This window comes from Orcinus orca, chromosome 2 (genome assembly GCF_937001465.1).
Source record: "Orcinus orca chromosome 2, mOrcOrc1.1, whole genome shotgun sequence".
NCBI classification, from domain to species: Eukaryota; Metazoa; Chordata; class Mammalia; order Artiodactyla; family Delphinidae; genus Orcinus; species Orcinus orca.
In genome coordinates this window covers 182,691,963-182,697,962 of record NC_064560.1, presented here as the reverse complement: position 1 = coordinate 182,697,962, position 6,000 = coordinate 182,691,963, and the positions used below count along the sequence as shown (strand labels likewise).

The 6,000-nt window shown below is 33.4% G+C and overlaps 2 long non-coding RNA genes across 2 annotated transcripts in view; one reads left to right on the top strand and one right to left on the bottom strand.

Annotated features, from left to right (window-relative positions):
- Positions 1-4,084, top strand: part of LOC125963426 (uncharacterized) — a 6,796-nt gene extending 2,712 nt beyond the window's left edge. The window contains exons 2-3 of the long non-coding RNA XR_007475392.1: positions 1-32; positions 3,967-4,084. The exon at positions 1-32 is cut by the window's left edge and continues 17 nt beyond it. This is a non-coding gene — a long non-coding RNA (uncharacterized LOC125963426). The remainder of the gene's footprint in view (positions 33-3,966) is intronic.
- LOC125963425 (uncharacterized) overlaps positions 1-6,000 on the bottom strand; it is a 399,575-nt gene that overhangs the window by 320,112 nt on the left and 73,463 nt on the right. The gene's annotated exons all lie outside the window — the stretch shown is intronic.

Genomic DNA, 6,000 nt, shown 5'->3' with positions numbered 1-6,000 from the left:
GGGGTATGACTACATGCTTTTTTTGAATCAAGGTAGGTACAGGGTAGGATGAAGACAACCCTTGGGAATACAGTGACATCTGAACTACACTTATAATTGTTATTATTCATCCCTCTTTATTTATTTAAGGATGATGCTGTCAAAAATATTGCTCTTAAGTTTGTGACGTGGAACTTTATGGTACTTGTCTACCTGGCTGGACCATTTACAACTATCATCTAAATGGTCTCTGAGAGGTCTGTGTATTCCATGTGATTGGCCTGCAAGGAAACTATTGTCCGCTCAGATGTATTTCCTTGTAATAAGCTGACTTAGTTTTTGAATTTTACTTTATTACTGGTAATTTTTTTATCAATTAATCTTTTTTTCTAAAGTCCATTCAGTCAGGTTTTTTTTAAAAGGTAGAATGAAGAGTGTCTTTTTTTCTTGTTCATAATACAGAGAAGAGCATTTTGAATTACAAGTTTTCAAAGTATCCTTTCAAGTCTATCAGTCTATGAGTGGTAAGACTAGATGGAATCAAACTATCTGTCTCACTGGCAGACACAAATCCCAGAATATAGCTCAGTCTTCACCATCTCAAAGTATCGATTTATTTGTGACATGAAGAAATACAAGGCGAGGATAATCTCATTGTTTTGTCGATTTTTAGACATTTTGTTTAAAACAACTACTTTAAGAATTGTGTAATAAGTACTCAAAAGATTTGGCAGCTTCCATAATAAAAGTACAGATGACAATTCTGATTCTATTCACTTAGAGAAATTGAATTGTTTAAATTCTCATCTTGAGCTTAACTTTTTATAATCTAATCATGATTTAAGTTTTTAGTTTTCTTAAAACAGGAAAATCAGTCTCTTAAATAGTTAAGTAGAGCTATTCAATTTGCTAATCAATAACACATTTTATTTTATAATTACACATTTGGCCTTGAAGTTTTCTATAGGGACTCAGAAAAATATTTTTTTTTCTATTTCAGATAATAGCCTCGTACCAAAAAAACAAAACAAAACAAACAAACAATCAAACAAAAAAAAAAAAACCCAGCAATTCTCATTCACAGCTTGTAAGGAAAAGTTTAAAAAAAAAAAACAACTTTGGAAACAAAAATGTCAATGCATTTATGGTTTATTACATTTTCTAGAATGTACTAGAAATATACATTACAACTCCGTTGTAATGAGAAGAGAGTCTTTTATGAAGACAGGAAATAAATAAATCCTTCAGCTGTGGTACATGAACACAGATGGATCGAAATTTGGGCTGATTTGGGTAGACGTAAGCTCTCAGTTAACAGATAACCATGAAAGGTGTGTATATGCACATGTATCTGGTTTTATATACAAAAGCTTATATCTCTGCTGGTGTGTATAGTAGCAATAAAGGTTGAAAATTACTACAAGCTTTAAAAGGGTTTGGTCCTACCGTGGAAGGGGCAATTTATTTTTTTCTTACAGAACAGAACCTTGTCTTTTGATTCCATAGCTCCATCTCTCTCCACTCTCCATAGCTCCTCCTTCCCACTCACTTCCTCTCTTTTTCCACTGCACACTATAATGAGGCACAGCTAGAGATTCCTTTCAAAGGGAAAAAAGGGGCATCTCTAAGGGGACAGATAGGCTGAAAATGTGCTCCTTCTACTCAGGAACAGCTCTTAACAGTGCAAACTGAGAAAGATCTATTTTCTCTGAGTTTGTGACAAACACACACACAGACTTTATCTTCTGGTCTGTAAGAGTTAAAGCCATAAATGGTGAATGCTATGGCTCTCAGAGAACATTTTAGACTAGAATAGAAAAAAGTTTCCAATTTTATTGAATGGAATTTCTGCTTTAATGGAGCACACTCAGTACAGGTTGAGTAAAAGATAATAAATGAACAGATTGCATATGAAAGAAAGAAGCATGCAAAAAAATAAGAAGGAAGCACAGGACTTCTCTTTCAAATATAAATTTCATCTGAAAATATATTCATTTTCTTCCCCCAGAATTCAGTATGTAAAAAGAAAAGTGTGAAAGTGTAAAAAGGTGCTATTTTTCTTTAAATATGTTATCTTTTCACTGATTATGGAAAAAAGTCTTTTATGAAACTAGGGAGTTAAAGTTAAGAAAAAGGAGAAACCAAACAAATGCATGCATTCAGGCAAAATGAAATACAGTCTTTTTCTTATAAGACTTCATTATACTGTCTCAGTAATGAGAGTCAAAATTACAGTAATCTCTATAAAGCAGAGAAAGCCATGATGCCTATAGCGGTGTCAAGTTAAATAACTAAAAATAGTCATTTTTGTTTCCTCTCATAGTGAAAAGATATCAAGTTTACTAATTGTATTCTACCTTTTAAATCTCTGGAAGTGAATATGTGATAGCGCCGAGTGACTGTCGGCTGGGCTTTAAGTTAAAAAAGTGAAATTCCTGACTTAGCAGCTTATCTTTGCCCAATATTAATATCTCTACCTCCCCACCACATTTTTCCTTCTCATTTCTGAAGATAACACAGTCTGAGGGTTTTCTTTTCTTTTTTTTTTAAATACTTAAGAAAGACTAGACAAAGCATATCCTCTTAGACTCTAAATTGGGTAATTTCTTTAGTCATGCTTTAGCTATGGCCCTTTAGTACTGTGTGATAACTGGAAATCATGGGCAGTTCATCAGACACTATCAGTTCTGAATTTGACATGAGAATAAACAAAATAAAATTAGTAAAAGCTAGAAAATCAGAGAGACATCTTAGAGCTGACTCTGTTGAAGGACTATCAATAAAATCTTAAGAAAGAGAAATGAAACTATCTACATCAACTAACATAAAATTTTAGTATATACTCAAAGCTGTACACTGTCAATCCTGGCAAAACATATTTCTAAATTCTGTTTGATTTTACTGACAAAGGGGGTGTGGGGACTTCTAAAACATATTTGATCTTGCTAAATTTGCTTAAAATGGATTACAAGCAATGTGAAGCAAGCCAGAAAGGGTTATCTCAAGTAATGAATCTAGTTTCTATAAAAAGGTAAAATTCATGTAGAAACATCTTTTGAGTGACAAAGAATGTAATATGAGAAACAACGTGATGAAGAAATGAGCAAGCCATCATTGTGAAATTACCTCTGGCCAGAGATCTTCCCAGAGGATCACAGTTATGTGTAGTAGGTTGAGAAATTTAGCTTAGACAGTGAGTTCCAGTTTTTACCTGATGGGAATTCTAATTCAAAAAATACACCTAAAAAACATTTACCCAATAAATATATGTCCTTAATTTTAAAGGTGCTAAATGATTTAAATTAGCCTATACATTTCTTAAGTGAAACATTGTAGGCAAGTCTGTACTAAATCACTAGTCAAAAACTGCAAATTATTTCCAAACACAGCATATATGAAAAGTGTTTAAATTTAGAAATGTCCAAAATTTGAACTCAGTACCTACATGCCACTCTAAGCATTGAGTTCTCTATCACTCTAGGTAGTCAAGCTGAAGTGAGATGATCATCTTAGAGGTTGAAATTGAGTAAGCAAGATTTGGGTGGGAATAACTGGTCAGTTAGCTTCTAAACTCCTTTCAATACATGTCTCTTACCATTTGTTCATTTCTCTTCTATTTCTTCTCATATCCAGAAATCAAGGAGACAGCTTAGGTTAGGGGCAGATTACTCAACTTCCTTCTTTTACAACTTTGCAAGAATATGCATTTTAAAAATAACTAGTAGTGTAACAAAGAAGAAGAAACCTGACTCCATATTGGATCTATTCCTTTAGCTGTAACCTTTGTGCTCTGTTGCCTGTGCTTAGTCATACTGGCTCTGTATTTGTGGAAAAGAATATTGCTCATAGCCCGAAATATACATGATAGCCCATTCTCAAGGTTCTGACCCCCAGACTTGAACTTTAAAGGTATAACACTTTTCCATGCATATAGAGATAAAATGTTGCAGAACAGAAAATTATAATTGTCTTGTTGGAGGTTTATAGGAACATTGTGACCAGACCTATGTGGATGGCTGTAAGAACAAAGAATTCCAAGACCGAGAAGTTTGCAACAACCAGCCACACTCCCTCCCCTTTTAGTATAAAAGAAGCCTGAATTCTAACTCAGGTAAGATGTTTTTTTGGGATGCTAGCCCACCATCTTGGTCTACTGGCTTTCTAAATAAAGTCACCATTCCTTGCCCCAGCACCTCCTCTCTTGATTTATTTGGCCTGTCATGTAGTGAGCAGTATGAGCTTGGACTTGGTAACAGTAGCCTAGAGCAGGACTAACCTACTACCTGTTTTTTTAACTAAAGTTTTATTGCAACACAGTTACTTATTTGTTTGTGTATTGTCTATGCTGTTTTCACAACAGTGGCAGAATTTACAGTTGTAGCAGAAACCATGTGGCATTACAAAGTGGAAAATATTTACTAGCAGGATCTTTACAGGAAATGTTTGCTGACCATTAGTCTAGAACCCTCTTTGAATGATCACTGTGATTTCAACAAAATATCCAAACTTTATACCCAAAGCATGATGATTATTTTGTGTAATAAAAATATGAGATTGGGCATTATTAGAATGGATATGGCTAACTTGCATTATTTGCCTATAGATAACAGAGCTTTGAATCATTATTTCCCATGGTGAGATGGTTTTTTAAAATATACTAGGATATGAACTTTTGTAATTGACTAACATATTTATTCAAGTATGAATATTTTCACTAACATTAAACAAATCATGTTTCCCTAGTGGTTGGCTTTGAGTTCACATAACAAAATGTTCTCTCAGATCTGTGTGAGAAACTGCTGTCTACGTTACAGTCAGAATGGCGTTAAGAATACATGATACAAAGCACTTTTCTCTAAAAGGACTTCTAATTTGGAATTTTCTAATAAAAAAAATTAATCTTAAGAAATTACTCTGACATTCCATTTAAAAAATAATGATACACTAACTTCTTCATTTTAGACGTTTTTAGTTTGTCACCTTTTTGTAACAGAGATAGTAAATATTATATTTCAACCTGTGTTTCAAATGAAATAAAAATCAGCTGAATGAAAGTTTTCTAAATTATATGTGTCTTCTACCCTTATGCAGGGTTTAGATATTCACAAATGTTTAAAAATCAGGTTTTCAAATCCAATATGACTGCAGTCTGTTTTAACAGTGAGAACTGAATTGTTTTTGCCCCTGCAGGTGAATAAGATAGACAAGCTAAATTGCCTTTTTAACTTAAAGATTTTCAGAAAGAGATCTCATTATCATTTGCTTTCAGGAATGATTTTCTTTCCAGTTCTTATGGAGAGTATAGCTTCTTTTATCATAAAATCATGAACCCTTTACCTACCCTTTCTCTAAGTTCCCATACCAAGTACTTGATAGAAGACTGATTTTGCTCATCACTGTTTCAAGTGCTTCTTAGAATAACTTTAGAGAACAAGAGACACACCACATTAGCATAACAGAATACTTGAAAAATCAATGACTATGCCAGGGTAAAAATGATTGCACTCATAACCAATATTCTAGACATTTAGAAAGGTCATATAGAACTTCTTTAAAACTCTGTTCACTAGAATCATTATAACTGACAAGCTTCTATTTTTCATATATAGAGCCATTCTATCATTTTAAATACCTTACAACTGGTATAATAAAAATTACTCCCAGGGTAAAGTAGCTTGTTTGAAAATCTCAGCTATTGGATCTGAAGTTAATAAAACATAAATTCACACACACACACAGAGGCACATACACACATACGTACACACACACTGGTTTCAACCTGTATTGGAGTAGGCAGTCTGGGATGATCCCAGGTTAGGGTAGACTAGAGTAAAAAGATTTTGAGAGGGGAAATATGTAAGGCATAAGTTGCATTGAGGAAAAACATTATGAAGGACTGGAAAGTTGATAGGGATTATGAAAGAGTTATTTGCTTTATAATTTTGATCTGGATCCCATTCAGTATATTTCAGTTTTTAATTGAGAAAAGGGAGCTGATTTTTTTACATTACTATATGCATC